A 15561-nucleotide genomic window follows, 5' to 3' on the forward strand; every position below is an offset into this window, starting at 1 on the left:
GAATTCCGAGTTGAATTGAGTGAGTTATGGTCAATCAATCGGGGTTAGGTCTGCAAAATGCTAGACCAAAGCGCGAGTCAAACTATTGTCATCATAACTCTCATAATACTTTGAGTTTTTCATCTCCGTTTCTTCCGTTTTAAGCTACACATCGACACCTTCGAAATGGAACAAATTTCAATGAATTCCGAGTTGAATTTAGTGAGTTATAATCAATCAATCGGAGGTAGGTTTCTAAACCGCTAGACCAAAGCATGAGTGTAACTATTTCCATCATAAGTCTCAAAATACTTGGAGTTTTTCATCTCCGTTTCTTCCATTTTAAACTACATTTCGACATCTTCGAAAGGGAATAAATTTCAATGAATTCCGAGTTGAATTGAGTGAGTCTTGGTCAATCAATCGAAGGTAGGTCTGTAAAATGCTAGACCAAAGCGCGAGTCTAACTATTTCCATCATAACTCTCAAAATACTATGAGTTTTTCGTCTCCGTTTCTTCCGTTTTAAACTACACTTTGACACCTTCGAAATGGAACAAATTTCAATGAATTCCGAGTTGAATTGAGTGAGTCATGGTTAATCAATCGGAGGTAGGTCTGTAAAATGCTACACCAAAGCGCGATTCTAACTATTTCCATCATAACTCTCAAAATACTTGGAGTTTTTCGTCTCCGTTTCTTCCGTTTTAAACTACAATTCGACACCTTGGAAATGGAATAAATTTCAATGAATTCCGAGATGAATTGAGTGAGTTATGATCAATCAATCGGAGGTAGGTTTCTAAACCGCTAGACCAAAGCGCGAGTGCAACTATTTCCATCATAACTCTCAAAATACTTGGAGTTTTTCATCTCCGTTTCTTCCGTTTTAAACTACACTTCGACACCTTCGAAAGGGAATAAATTTCAATGAATTCCGAGTTGAATTGAGTGAGTTATGGTCAATCAATCGGGGTTAGGTCTGCAAAATGCTAGACCAAAGCGCGAGTCAAACTATTGTCATCATAACTCTCATAATACTTTGACTTTTTCATCTCCGTTTCTTCCGTTTTAAGCTACACATCGACACCTTCGAAATGGAACAAATTTCAATGAATTCCGAGTTGAATTGAGTGAGTTATAATCAATCAATCGGAGGTAGGTTTCTAAACCGCTAGACCAAAGCATGAGTGTAACTATTTCCATCATAAGTCTCAAAATACTTGGAGTTTTTCATCTCCGTTTCTTCCGTTTTAAACTACATTTCGACACCTTCGAAAGGGAATAAATTTCAATGAATTCCGAGTGGAATTGAGTGAGGCTTGGTCAATCAATCGAAGGTAGGTCTGTAAAATGCTAGACCAAAGCGCGAGTCAAACTATTTCCATCATAACTCTCAAAATACTTGGAGTTTTTCGTCTCCGTTTTTCCGTTTTAAACTACTCTTCGACACCTTCGAAATGGAACAAATTTCAATGAATTCCGAGTTAAATTTAGTGAGTTATGGTCAATCAATCGGAGGTAGGTTTCTAAACCGCTAGACCAAAGCGCGAGTGTAACTATTTCCACCATAACTCTCAAAATACATGGAGTTTTTCATCTCCGTTTATTCCGTTTTAAACTACACTTCGACACCTTCGAAAGGGAATAAATTCAAATGAATTTCGAGTTGAATTGAGTGAGTCATGGTCAATCAATCGGAGTTAGGTCTGTAAAATGCTAGACCAAAGCGCGAGTCTAACTATTTCCATCATAACTCTCAAAATACTTGGAGTTTTTCGTCTCCGTTTCTTTCGTTTTAAACTACACTTCGACACCTTCGAAATGGAACAAATTTCAATTAATTCCGGGTTGAATTGAGTGAGTCATGGTCAATCAATCGGAGGTAGATCTGTAAAATGCTATACCAAACCGCGAGTCTAACTATTTCCATCATAACTCTCAAAATACTTGGAGTTTTTCATCTCCGTTTCTTCCGTTTTAAACTACACTTCGACACCTTCGAAGTGGAATAAATTTCAATGAATTCCGAGTTGAATTGAGTCACTTATTGTCAATCAATCGGAGTTAGGTCTGTAAAATGCTAGACCAAAGCGCGAGTCAAACTATTTCCATCATAACTCTCATAATACTTGGAGTTTTTCATCACCGTTTCTTCCGTTTTAAACTACACTTCGACACCTTCGAAATGGAACAAATTTCAATGAATTCCGAGTTGAATTGAGTGAGTTATGATCAATCAATCGGAGGTAGGTTTCTAAACCGCTAGAGCAAAGCGCGAGTGCAACTATTTCCATCATAACTCTCAAAATACTTGGAGTTTTTCATCTCCGTTTCTTCCGTTTTAAACTACACTTCGACACCTTCGAAAGGGAATAAATTTCAATGAATTCCGAGTTGAATTGAGTAAGTTATGGTCAATCAATCGGGGTTAGGTCTGTAAAATGCTAGACCAAAGCGCGAGTCAAACTATTGTCATCATAACTCTCATAATACTTTGAGTTTTTCATCTCCGTTTCTTTCGTTTTAAGCTACACATCGACACCTTCGAAATGGAACAAATTTCAATGAATTCCGAGTTGAATTGAGTGAGTTATAATCAATCAATCGGAGGTAGGTTTCTAAACCGCTAGACCAAAGCATGAGTGTAACTATTTCCATCATAAGTCTCAAAATACTTGGAGTTTTTCATCTCCGTTTCTTCCGTTTTAAACTACATTTCGACACCTTCGAAAGGGAATAAATTTCAATGAATTCCGAGTTGAATTGAGTGAGTCTTGGTCAATCAATCGAAGGTAGGTCTGTAAAATGCTAGACCAAAGCGCGAGTCTAACTATTTCCATCATAACTCTCAAAATACTTGGAGTTTTTCGTCTCCGTTTTTCCGTTTTAAACTACTCTTCGACACCTTCGAAATGGAACAAATTTCAATGAATTCCGAGTTAAATTTAGTGAGTTATGGTCAATCAATCGGAGGTAGGTTTCTAAACCGCTAGACCAAAGCATGAGTGTAATTATTTCCATCATAAGTCTCAAAATACTTGGAGTTTTTCATCTCCGTTTCTTGCATTTTAAACTACATTTCGACACCTTCGAAAGGGAATAAATTTCAATGAATTCCGAGTTGAATTGAGTGAGTCTTGGTCAATCAATCGAAGGTAGGTCTGTAAAATGCTAGACCAAAGCGCGAGTCTAACTATTTCCATCATAACTCTCAAAATACTTGGAGTTTTTCGTCTCCGTTTTTCCGTTTTAAACTACACTTCGACACCTTCGAAATGGAACAAATTTCAATGAATTCTGAGTTAAATTTAATGAGTTATGGTCAATCAATCGGAGGTAGGTTTCTAAACCGCTAGACCAAAGCGCGAGTGTAACTATTTCCACCATAACTCTCAAAATACATGGAGGTTTTCATCTCCGTTTATTCCGTTTTAAACTACACTTCGACACCTTCGAAAGGGAATAAATTCAAATGAATTTCGAGTTGAATTGAGTGAGTCATGGTCAATCAATCGGAGGTAGCTCTGTAAAATGCTAGACCAAAGCGCGAGTCTAACTATTTCCATCATAACTCTCAAAATACTTGGAGTTTTTCGTCTTCGTTTCTTTCGTTTTAAACTACACTTCGACACCTTCGAAATGGAACAAATTTCAATTAATTCCGGGTTGAATTGAGTGAGTCATGGTCAATCAATCGGAGGTAGATCTGTAAAATGCTATACCAAAGCGCGAGTCTAACTATTTCCATCATAACTCTCAAAATACTTGGAGTTTTTCATCTCCGTTTCTTCCGTTTTAAACTACACTTCGACACCTTCGAAGTGGAATAAATTTCAATGAATTCCGAGTTGAATTGAGTGAGTTATTGTCAATCAATCGGAGTTAGGTCTGTAAAATGCTAGACCAAAGCGCGAGTCAAACTATTTCCATCATAACTCTCATAATACTTGGAGTTTTTCATCACCGTTTCTTCCGTTTTAAACTACACTTCGACACCTTCGAAATGGAACAAATTTCAATGAATTCCGAGTTGAATTGAGTGAGTTATGATCAATCAATCGGAGGTAGGTTTCTAAACCGCTAGACCAAAGCGCGAGTGCAACTATTCCATCATAACTCTCAAAATACTTGGAGTTTTTCATCTCCGTTTCTTCCGTTTTAAACTACACTTCGACCCTTTCGAAAGGGAATAAATTAAAATGAATTCCGAGTTGAATTGAGTGAGTCATGGTCAATCAATCGGAGGTAGGTCTGTAAAATGCTAGACCAAAGCGCAAGTCTAACTATTTCCATCATAACTCTCAAAATACTATGAGTTTTTCGTCTCCGTTTCTTCCGTTTTAAACTACACTTTGACACCTTCGAAATGGAATAAATTTCAATGAATTCCGAGTTGAATTGAGTGAGTCATGGTTAATCAATCGGAGGTAGGTCTGTAAAATGCTACACCAAAGCGCGAGTCTAACTATTTCCATCATAACTCTCAAAATACTTGGAGTTTTTCGTCTCCGTTTCTTCCGTTTTAAACTACAATTCGACACCTTGGAAAGGGAATAAATTTCAATGAATTCCGAGTTGAATTGAGTGAGTTACGGTCAATCAATCGGGGTTAGGTCTGCAAAATGCTAGACCAAAGCGCGAGTCAAACTATTGTCATCATAACTCTCATAATACTTTGACTTTTTCATCTCCGTTTCTTCCGTTTTAAGCTACACATCGACACCTTCGAAATGGAACAAATTTCAATGAATTCCGAGTTGAATTGAGTGAGTTATAATCAATCAATCGGAGGTAGGTTTCTAAACCGCTAGACCAAAGCATGAGTGTAACTATTTCCATCATAAGTCTCAAAATACTTGGAGTTTTTCATCTCCGTTTCTTCCATTTTAAACTACATTTCGACACCTTCGAAAGGGAATAAATTTCAATGAATTCCGAGTTGAATTGAGTGAGTCTTGGTCAATCAATCGAAGGTAGGTCTGTAAAATGCTAGACCAAAGCGCGAGTCTAACTATTTCCATCATAACTCTCAAAATACTATGAGTTTTTCGTCTCCGTTTCTTCCGTTTTAAACTACACTTTGACACCTTCGAAATGGAACAAATTTCAATGAATTCCGAGTTGAATTGAGTGAGTCATGGTTAATCAATCGGAGGTAGGTCTGTAAAATGCTACACCAAAGCGCGAGTCTAACTATTTCCATCATAACTCTCAAAATACTTGGAGTTTTTCGTCTCCGTTTCTTCCGTTTTAAACTACAATTCGACACCTTGGAAATGGAATAAATTTCAATGAATTCCGAGATGAATTGAGTGAGTTATGGTCAATCAATCGAAGTTAGGTCTGTAAAATGCTAGACCAAAGCGCGAGTCTAACTATTTCCATCATAACTCTCAAAATACTTGGAGTTTTTCGTCTCCGTTTCTTCCGTTTTAAACTGCACTTCGACACCTTCGAAATGGAATAAATTTCAATGAATTCCGAGTTGAATTGAGTGAGTTATGGTCCATCAATCGGAGTTAGGTCTGTAAAATGCTAGACAAAAGCGCGAGTCAAACTATTTCCATCATAACTCTCATAATACTTGGAGTTTTTCATCACCGTTTCTTCCGTTTTAAACTACACTTCGACACCTTCGAAATGGAACAAATTTCAATGAATTCTGAGTTGAATTGAGTGAGTTATGATCAATCAATTGGAGGTAGGTTTCTAAACCGCTAGACCAAAGCGCGAGTGTAACTATTTCCATCATAACTCTCAAAATACTTGGAGTTTTTCATCTCCGTTTCTTCCGTTTTAAACTACACTTCGACACCTTCGAAGTGGAATAAATTTCAATGAATTCCGAGTTGAATTGAGTGAGTTATTGTCAATCAATCGGAGTTAGGTCTGTAAAATGCTAGACCAAAGCGCGAGTCAAACTATTTACATCATAACTCTCATAATACTTGGAGTTTTTCATCACCGTTTCTTCCGTTTTAAACTACACTTCGACACCTTCGAAATGGAACAAATTTCAATGAATTCCGAGTTGAATTGAGTGAGTTATGATCAATCAATCGGAGGTAGGTTTCTAAACCGCTAGACCAAAGCGCGAGTGCAACTATTTCCATCATAACTCTCAAAATACTTGGAGTTTTTCATCTCCGTTTCTTCCGTTTTAAACTACACTTCGACACCTTCGAAAGGGAATAAATTTCAATGAATTCCGAGTTGAATTGAGTGAGTTATGGTTAATCAATCGGGGTTAGGCCTGCAAAATGCTAGACCAAAGCGCGAGTCAAACTATTGTCATCATAACTCTCATAATACTTTGACTTTTTCATCTCCGTTTCTTCCGTTTTAAGCTACACATCGACACCTTCGAAATGGAACAAATTTCAATGAATTCCGAGTTGAATTGAGTGAGTTATAATCAATCAATCGGAGGTAGGTTTCTAAACCGCTAGACCAAAGCATGAGTGTAACTATTTCCATCTGTAGACACCCCATTTTGTTTTGTTTTAATCAACAAATAAATTAGTGTGTTAAATCCATGTGAGAACCCCCTCTATCATTGATTTATATGTTTTAGGTCATTAATATCTTGATCTGACTTTACGGATCATCAATCGGGACAAAATAAGCTAGGGTCACTTCATAGCCCGGACCCTGATTCCATTCCGAGACCCGATTTCCGTAAATCGTTAGATCAATGGCAGATCATGACCTGGGTCTAACCATCCAAAACCACCTAACCTCTCCTCTCATCCTAACCATTCAAACCTCACCTAACCTCACCTAACCTCTCCTCCCATCATAACCATCCAAACCTCACCTAACCTCACCTAACCTCACCTAACATCACCTAACCTCACCTAACCTTACCTAACCTCACCTAACCTCACCTAACCTCCTATCCCATTCTCTTATAAATACCCTCTCATCTCACCAAAGAGAAGGAGGAAAAAAAAGAAAAGAGGAGAGAACCCCTCTCTTAGAAAATTCAAGCCCTCTCTCTAGACCAAATCCCTCTTCTCCATAAGTTTGCATGGAATATCGTCTACAAAAAGGTATGTCTTTTGGAATTTTATTTTCTTTTCTATATTTGTAGGATTGAGTGTTGTTTTGCGTATATTTTGGTTGATGTCATGTTTAATTTTGTACTAGTTTGGCCTTGGTCATGTTCTCACTTATGCTAAATATGATTAATGTGTTAGGGTCATTAGAACCTATTTGCAATGGGATGTTGAAATCATTGGCTTGTTAGGGAATTTAGATTTCTTTTGGGAAAACAATTCATTAAAAATTTTGAACATTTACAAGAAAGAAAACTTGAATTTTACATGAATTATCAAAACCCATTTAATTTGGCTTACAAAACCTCCATCTTTCAATTGATAACAACAGCCCCCACTCCAATTTGATAACAACAGCCCCCACTCAATCTCAAGAACCCAATATCCATACCCCATCTTGCCAAGTAGATAAAAACAACCCCTTTTTCAAACATCCCATTTGAATCTAATCTCAGGCCCATTCAAGCCATTTTTCATATTCACCGTCTTTTAATCACTAAAAAAATAAGAACTATCAAAAGAAAACATGGGGGTGCCAATATCATTCCCGTCATAGTGCTAGCTGTTAGACTTTAAACAGATTTTTCGACCTCTAAACAACAGAATCGTGGGAAATGGTTAACTACAAAGTCGTAGATATTTTCGTGCCGTTTCCAACGAGTATTCGTGCTAGATCAGACAGCGAGCGGTTAAAAAGTTAAGTCCAAAATGGTTGCGGCACACCTTTAGGCATTTCCAGTTTAATGTTGCTGTCCTTTTGTTTGCAACACAAATTCGAACCTCTAAATCACAGATTTACAAACAATGGAGAACTACAAAGTTGTAGCCCTATAAAAGATCTTTCCAACGCATGTTTGTACGTTGAATTTGGCCAAGCGGTTAAAGAGTTACGACAGTTTTAGTGGGCTGCATTTGTCAGATCTTTTAATGGTCAATGGTTTGTCGAATTTGTGCAATTGTCAAAACTTGGTTGTGTTAACGTCATTTTCCAAACCAAAATCGAAAGACATTAATCTAAAGTACATCCAACCTAAAATTAACAAAACTAAAATTCACCCATTTAAAATCCACTGATAAAAATCCGTTAAAAGCCATTAACCAAAAGACCACTAAAAATTTCAAATGAAACTAAAACCTTCTAAATAAACAACTTTAAAAGCTACCAAACACACTAAATACCTTCAGATAATAAAAGCTTCAAGAAAACTCTAAAAGTTTCCACAAACCCAAAAGAATTCGAGATTCCCAAGAGCCGGTGGATTCAAAATTCCTTTAGGAACCCTTAGAGCCCAATTTAGGAACACTGGTGTCGTGTCGTGTCGTGTCCTAAGTTTTAGGGAGTCTTAGGTTTTAGGGAGTCCTAGAGTCAGGAGTCCAGCCTCATCACGGACGTTTGCTATGTATAGCAACCGTGCCATAGGTTTAGTTACACTAGTCACCCGATCTTTTCCATAGGACAAGCCTAGTAAACTAGGATGTAGGCTAACCTGCATTAGTCTAAGGGACAACTTGCATTTAGATAAGAATCATATAGCATCTTCGATGAAATCCTAAGATAATAAAATCTTCAACTTGAATTAAATAACTTCTCCTAAAACTGTTGAAACAGTCAATCCCGTCTAGGTCGGTGTCTTAGTTGAGTTAGGCATATGTAACTTAGCTTAGGTGCACCGAACTACGTCGACTCTGATCCCAGTGAGGCTTGGGTACGTAGGCAGCTTGGATGTCTGATGGCATACCACCCGCGAGTCGGCACCACAAACAAATTGTGGTGTTTTGTATATTAATTTTCTTGTAAATGCTTAATCAAATCACTTAGGACTTTCCATGAAATTAGAATTTTAGGAGAACTTTCACTTAGAATGAATCCAGACAAATTAATAAATCAAGATACACATCTAGGATTCACATTGAAATTAGATCATAGGATGCATGTCACTTAGTTCGCACATTAACATAGAGTTGAATGAGCCATTTAAAATAAATTTAAAAGAGTTAGCTTTTGGAATCGAAGACCGATTATCGGGCAGGAATGGTGCATGTGGTGGATAACTCCCCATACCTTCCATTCTCGTAACCAGGTAGCGAGTCTAGATTTCTGGTTAATTATGGGTCCTAGATCCCATATCTAGGTGGCGACTCTGTCAGTCTCTTTCGTGTGGAATTCGGATTGCCTTAGTGATCCCAAGTTCACAGGAAAGATGAATTCAAATCAATATTAAAATGCACACGCCAATCGCGTGGGTACGAGAGACCAAGAGAGAGCGCGGCGGCTCGCGCCCCGCCCCTCTCGCAGGATCTGTGTCCCACAGTTTGGCGACTCTGCTGGGGATCACCTAACTTCATCACAATTCCAAAGGATAACTTATTTGAATCTATTTTAACTGGCTCATGAAAACTCTATCTCTTGTATACTTGTCAGATTAGTTTGTCTTGTTTTATTTTCTCATCACATTTTACTTGAACTTAATCTAACAAAACCTGAAGGCATCATAGATTGCGCAAACATATTGCACACACTTACATCACTTGCATCTAAACCCTTGCATCTCACGTGCACACACGTCCTATTTTAGGAACCCGGAGTGTTATCTAGCATGGTTGACTGGGATTTCATCACCTGGTGCCTCTGTGCTAGAGAAACATTCCACCCTTAGCCTAGTACCTTTATGGTACGTAAACGGATCTCTTGTTCACGTACTGATACGCCGGACACTGGTACAGTATATCGAACAGGGATTCGCGCTAAGGGAACTCTTGGCCTTACCCCTAGATTAACCCACACATGCATGTAGTATACGAACACATGTGCATCACGTGTGTGAGCCTAGTTTAGGATATCCTACCTATTTGTGTCTAGATTAGGCCGTAGACCATCTTCCAATGGCTACGATCGGTCCTAGGTACACAAACAAAGTCATGAGTCGAGATCCTCTCTCCACTCCGATAGATTAGGATTAGGGTTGATGCCTTCAGGTAACACTGTTAAAATGTGTGAAGATTAAAAACTTTCCCTTTGGGGTTAGGATATAAATCCCATCATTTCCAAAGATCTCATAGGATTAGTCATTCATGATCTATCCGTTGAAAGCAATCTTATGCTATCTCATCTAATCTCTTGATCGTGCGTCTTTGATTCTTCTATCATACAATTCAATCGTATCTTCATGCCATCCCCTAACTGGCAGATGCAGAATCTCACAATCTTTCGATTATGCGTTCTCATGATCTGATCATGCCTGGTCCAGATAATCCAATCTTGCTTGTACCCCTGGTATGTTCCTCCTCTAGGGGCTACCTTTTTCAAGATTATTTTGCTAAGTCCTTCAGAGTTCACTCTCAGAATCCTTGAGCTAGGGGCATTTCCCTATGCGAATCAGTCATCATTGTCCAAAATTGAAAGTATCAGCCATGATGATGTTCAGAACGAACCAGCCTTCGCCGAGCCTTCAACGCCAAACAGTTGCAGCAGTTAAAGTTTTAGTCACTTACTATTTTATGTTGAGTCAGTCATCATGGTCAGTATAATTGTTGAGTCCGGTCTTACAGTTAAAGGTCAATGCCTAGTCCAGGCAAGTTATCTTCTGTTTCCCTTTCTTATTTAGAGTTGTGAATCCTGAGCATGTTCAGGATAGGTCGTCTGATGTAATAGCTTTTCTTTAAATAAAATTTCGGTCAGTTCCAAAAAGTTCACTTGTGTCTGTTCTTAAGTGTGCTTCTGATCTTAAAATAAGACTCCCTCTTCAAATGAGGACAAAATTGACGAAACTCCACTTGAGTCACAGCAATTACTTGAACGAGAGGAGGAGCGCCAATCCCAACCTTTCAAAGATGAAATTGAAATGATAAACACTGGCACTGAAACTTTGATTCAGTGAATGCCGATTGAAAATACATTACCCTCTAAAGAGTGTGAAGAATTGATAAAATTATTTCAAGAATAAGAAGATTGTCTAGAAAAGCTACAACCGATACCAGGGGCAAGACATAGATAGAAGGTTCAAGAAAGAATGAAGTGAATATCATATGCTATGCAAGGGGCATAGAGTGGAAATAACTTTCATATTTCCAATCAATGACCTTGGTTCTCAAATTCATAACATGAAGCCAACAAATTCAAGATAAGAAGTTCAAGAACAAGTATTGAAAAGTGGTCATCAGATATCAAGAGTACGAATCCATAGATGGAGGATGTCAAAGAACAAGTTTCGCTCTATGAAAGTCAAAAGCACGTATTAGAATCTTGAAAGAAGAAGATCCATTATCTCTTACCTGGAAATGCCGTCAAACTCCGCGAAAAAAAAAAAAAACAAAAGAGAAAAAAAAATAATCAGTACCAGAGGGACTCTAGTAACCTAGATCGATTCCCAATCTGAACATCGAAAGGCCTCCTTTGGCCGATTAAATCCCAAAATCAAAACCCAATGTCAAAAGAATACCGATTTGCAAACCCTTCGAGCCTAAATCAAATTTTCTTGAAAACCCATCAAACTTGGGGCATTCCCCCGAACTACGCGAGACCTGATCCCTATACTGGGGTACGTAGGCAACTCGGTTGAACCGAGTTCGGTCGATTCAAAAAGGAAAAGAAATTCAATCCTTTCAAAAAAAAAAGAGAGGGACAAGTTCCAAAAGAAGAGAAGTTAATTGTTCCAGAAAGAAAAGAAAAAAGGAAAAAAAAATCAAACAATTTATCTTCAAACTAGGGGCATTCGCCCTGAACTACACACGACCTGATTCCTACCTTGGGATATGTAGGCGACCTGTTCACAGGTTCGGTCGAAATCTTTGTTGAGCCTTAAGCCATTCTTTGAAAAGCCCTATCCTACCTATAAAAGTCCTTCTGGTGTTCAGAACTAATGAGCTAGGTCCTGAGATACAATAAAAAAATGAAATGATGATGAATAAGAAAAATAACGGAGTTTGAAGATCTGCTAGACTGAAAACCTGAAAGGGCGGTCTAGGCAAAATTTAAGATCATTCCCCTGCTAAGTTGAAAACCCGAAAGGGCGGCTTAGGCAAAAGCTAAGGGGATAGCCTGCTGGATCGAAAACCTAGAAAGGTGGTTCAGGCAAAAGTTAAGGCTAGCGCGGTCCGCCAAGTTAAAAACCCTGAAGAGGTGACTTGGTCACGGTAAGAGAATCAGTATAAGAAGGCAACAGCCGGTATCAAGACTGAAGATCAACTGAAGTTCAAGCAAATTCAAGTGATATCCTCAAAACTGGGGGCATTGAAGCTAAGCAATCTTAGGGGTCGTAATTAAATTCTTGAGGCATTACTGTTTCGAGGAAGAAGTCCGGTGTTTACCAATTGAAAAACTATTCCTTGAAAGGATAGACTTACCAAACAAAACATTAACTAAGTCAGAAGCATCACTATGTTTGTCAGTATAGTCAGTCAATCTTTATTATTCTAAGTTCACTCCTTCAGGGCTGCTCAATCCTTTGAGTAGTGCCTTTCATCTAAGTTTTCTCTTTAGAAAGAGTCAATTGTCGTTCCTATGTCCAAATGATGTAACTGTCTTGGTGAAGGAGGCCAGGCCTAGGCAGCTCCCTGCAATTATACCTGAAAGAGCTCGAGAATTTAGTCAAACAACTTCATTTCAAAGAAGATCAGCTCAGAAAAATTCAGAAGTAGAAACATCAGAAAGCCCAGCTTCCGTAAAAAGATCATACCCCAGGAAGGCACCTTAAGCTTGGAAGAACCTCAGATGCAATGGTGGTTGAGCCAATTTCTCAGAAAGATGAACCATTCAAATTCATAATTCCCTTCCGGTTAGTTATCCTGGTCAAGAAATGTTTATCTAAACACCTGTCAAGAAGCAGATCCCGCTTTTCCATGTTAATATCCAAGAGAGTCGTTGTTCTAAATTACCAATCTCAAATGTCTTGTTCAAGGTTTCAGTTATCAAAATCCCCAGAAGACAAGACCAGCAGTCTCTTTGAGAAAAATCTTGTTGAAGTTTCATAAAAATGTTCCTAATCCATTCTTGCTAGTAATGGTTCTTCGTTCTAAAGGTTTGCCGTTTCATCATTCGTCAAAGTCCTAGTTTCCAACATCTTTGTCGGGCACGATCCATAATATCCCCGATTTCATTGAGTTCAAAAAAATAAAAAATTCATCAAATCCAATCTTACGTCAAATTCAAGTTCATGGAAAATCTCTAAATTCTTCGAGCCCGTTTGTGAACGGTACCTCTTTTCTCGAGCCCATTTGCAAATGGCCTCGTCTTCTCCTTGAGCCCGTTTGTGAACGGTGCCTCATCTCTCGAGTCCATTTGTGAATGGTTTCGTCTTCTCCTTGAGCCCATTTGTGAACGGTGCCTCATTTTCTGAGTTCATTTATGAATGGTCTCATGTCCTCCTTGAGCCCGTTTGTGGACGGTGCCTCATTTCTCAAAAAATCAAAAATTCATCAAATCCAATCCCCAATTCAAAAAATCCAATCCTACGTCAAATTCAAATTCATAAAAATCTCTAAATTTTTCATTGTTGAATTCATCAATCAAAGCTATCTTGTGTCGTCGAGCCCGTTTGTGAACGGTGCCTCATTTCTCGAGCCCATTTGTGAATGGTCTCGTCTTCTCCTTGAGCCCGTTTGCGGACGGTACCTCATTTTCCAAAAATAAAAATTCATCAAATCCAATCCCCGATTCAAACAAATCCAATCTTACGAAAAATCTCATGTCCTCTTTGAGCCCTTCTGTGAAAGGTGCCTCATTTCTCGAGGCCGTTTGTGAATGGTCTCGTCTTCTCCTTGAGCCCGTTTGCGGACGGTACCTCATTTCCCAAAAATAAAAAATTCATCAAAACCAACCCCCGATTCAAACAAATCCAATCTTACGTCAAATTCAAGTTCATGAAAAATCTCATGCCCTCTTTGAGCCCGTTTGTGAACGGTGCCTCTTTTCTCGAGGCCATTTGGGGATGGTCTCGTCTTCTCCTTGAACCCGTTTGTGAACAGGTTTCTCATTCTCTGAGTCCATTTGTGAATGGTCTCATGTCCTCTTTGAGCCCGTTTGTGAACGGTGCCTCTTTTCTCGAGGCCATTTGTGAATGGTCTCATCTTCTCCTTGAGCCCGTTTGCGGACGGTACCTCATTTTCCAAAAATAAAAAAATTTATCAAATCCAAATCCTTAATTAAAAAATAAAAATAAAAATCCATTCCTACGTCAAATTCAAGTTCATAAAAAAATCCCTAAATTCTTCGAGCCCGTTTGTGAACGGTGCCTCATTTCTCGAGTCCATTTGTGAATGGTCTCGTCTTCTCTTCGAACCCGTTTGTGAACAGGTGTCTCATTCTCTGAGTCCATTTGTGAATGGTCTCATCTTCTCCTTGAGCCCGTTTGTGAACGGTGCCTCATTTTCTGAGTCCATTTGTGAATGGTCTCGTGTCCTCTTTGAGCCCGTTTGTGAACGGTGCCTCATTTCTCGAGTCCATTTGTGAATGGTCTTGTCTTCTCCTTGAGCCCGTTTGTGAACGGTGCCTCATTTCTCGAATCCATTTGTGAATGGTCTTGTCTTCTCCTTGAGCCCGTTTGTGAACGGTGCCTCATTTCTCGAATCCATTTGTGAATGGTCTCGTCTTCTCCTTGAGCCCGTTTGTGAACGGTGCCTCATTTCTCGAGTCCATTTGTGAATGGTCTCGTCTTCTCCTTGAGCCTGTTTGTGAATGGTGCCTCATTTCTCGAGTCCATTTGTGAATGGTCTTGTCTTATCCTTGAGCCCGTTTGTGAATGGTGCCTCTTTTCTCGAATCCATTTGTGAATGGTATCGTCCTCCTTGAGCCCGTTTGTGAACGGTGCCTCATTTCTCGAGTCCATTTGTGAATGGTTTTCTATCCTCCTTGAGGCCGTTTGTGAACGGTGCCTCATTATCCAAGTCCATTTGGGAATGCTTCTTATCCTCGTTGAACCCGCTTGTGAGCGGCGTCTCATCTCCTTCTAAAAACTGTTTGAGAGCGATCTTTGTCCTTTCCCTTCAGAATCCATTCGAAAATGATATCTCATTCTCTAATTGCCCGTTTGTGAACGGCGCCGCATCGAGTTTTTATTATTATTCAAGTTCTAGGGTTTCATCTAAGGTTTTGCATTATGTTAAGGTGCGTTGTATCTAGAGAGTCCTTTGTCGATTAAAACTACGCAAAATGGTTCTGTCATTTTTAACTTTGGTATTCAATGACTACGTCATCTCTACCAAAGAGGGGCATCTGTAGACACCCCATTTTGTTTTGTTTTAATCAACAAATAAATTAGTGTGTTAAATCCATGTGAGAACCCCCTCTATCATTGATTTATATGTTTTAGGTCATTAATATCTTGATCTGACTTTACGGATCATCAATCGGGACAAAATAAGCTAGGGTCACTTCATAGCCCGGACCCTGATTCCATTCCGAGACCCGATTTCCGTAAATCGTTAGATCAATGGCAGATCATGACCTGGGTCTAACCATCCAAAACCACCTAACCTCTCCTCTCATCCTAACCATTCAAACCTCACCTAACCTCACCTAACCTCTC

General features: G+C 39.0%; 1 long non-coding RNA gene across 1 annotated transcript; it reads left to right on the plus strand.

Annotated features, from left to right (window-relative positions):
- Positions 1–6504: 6504 nt before the first annotated feature.
- LOC143853014 (uncharacterized) lies at positions 6505–10727 on the plus strand. The gene is made up of 2 exons (XR_013237067.1): positions 6505–7033; positions 10288–10727. It is a non-coding gene; the product is annotated as an uncharacterized LOC143853014 (long non-coding RNA).
- The last annotated feature ends 4834 nt before the right edge of the window (positions 10728–15561 follow it).

This window comes from Tasmannia lanceolata, unplaced genomic scaffold (assembly GCF_043159265.1).
Source record: "Tasmannia lanceolata isolate RefF3 unplaced genomic scaffold, GAP_Taslan_0.1 ptg000001l, whole genome shotgun sequence".
NCBI lineage: Eukaryota > Viridiplantae > Streptophyta > Magnoliopsida > Canellales > Winteraceae > Tasmannia > Tasmannia lanceolata.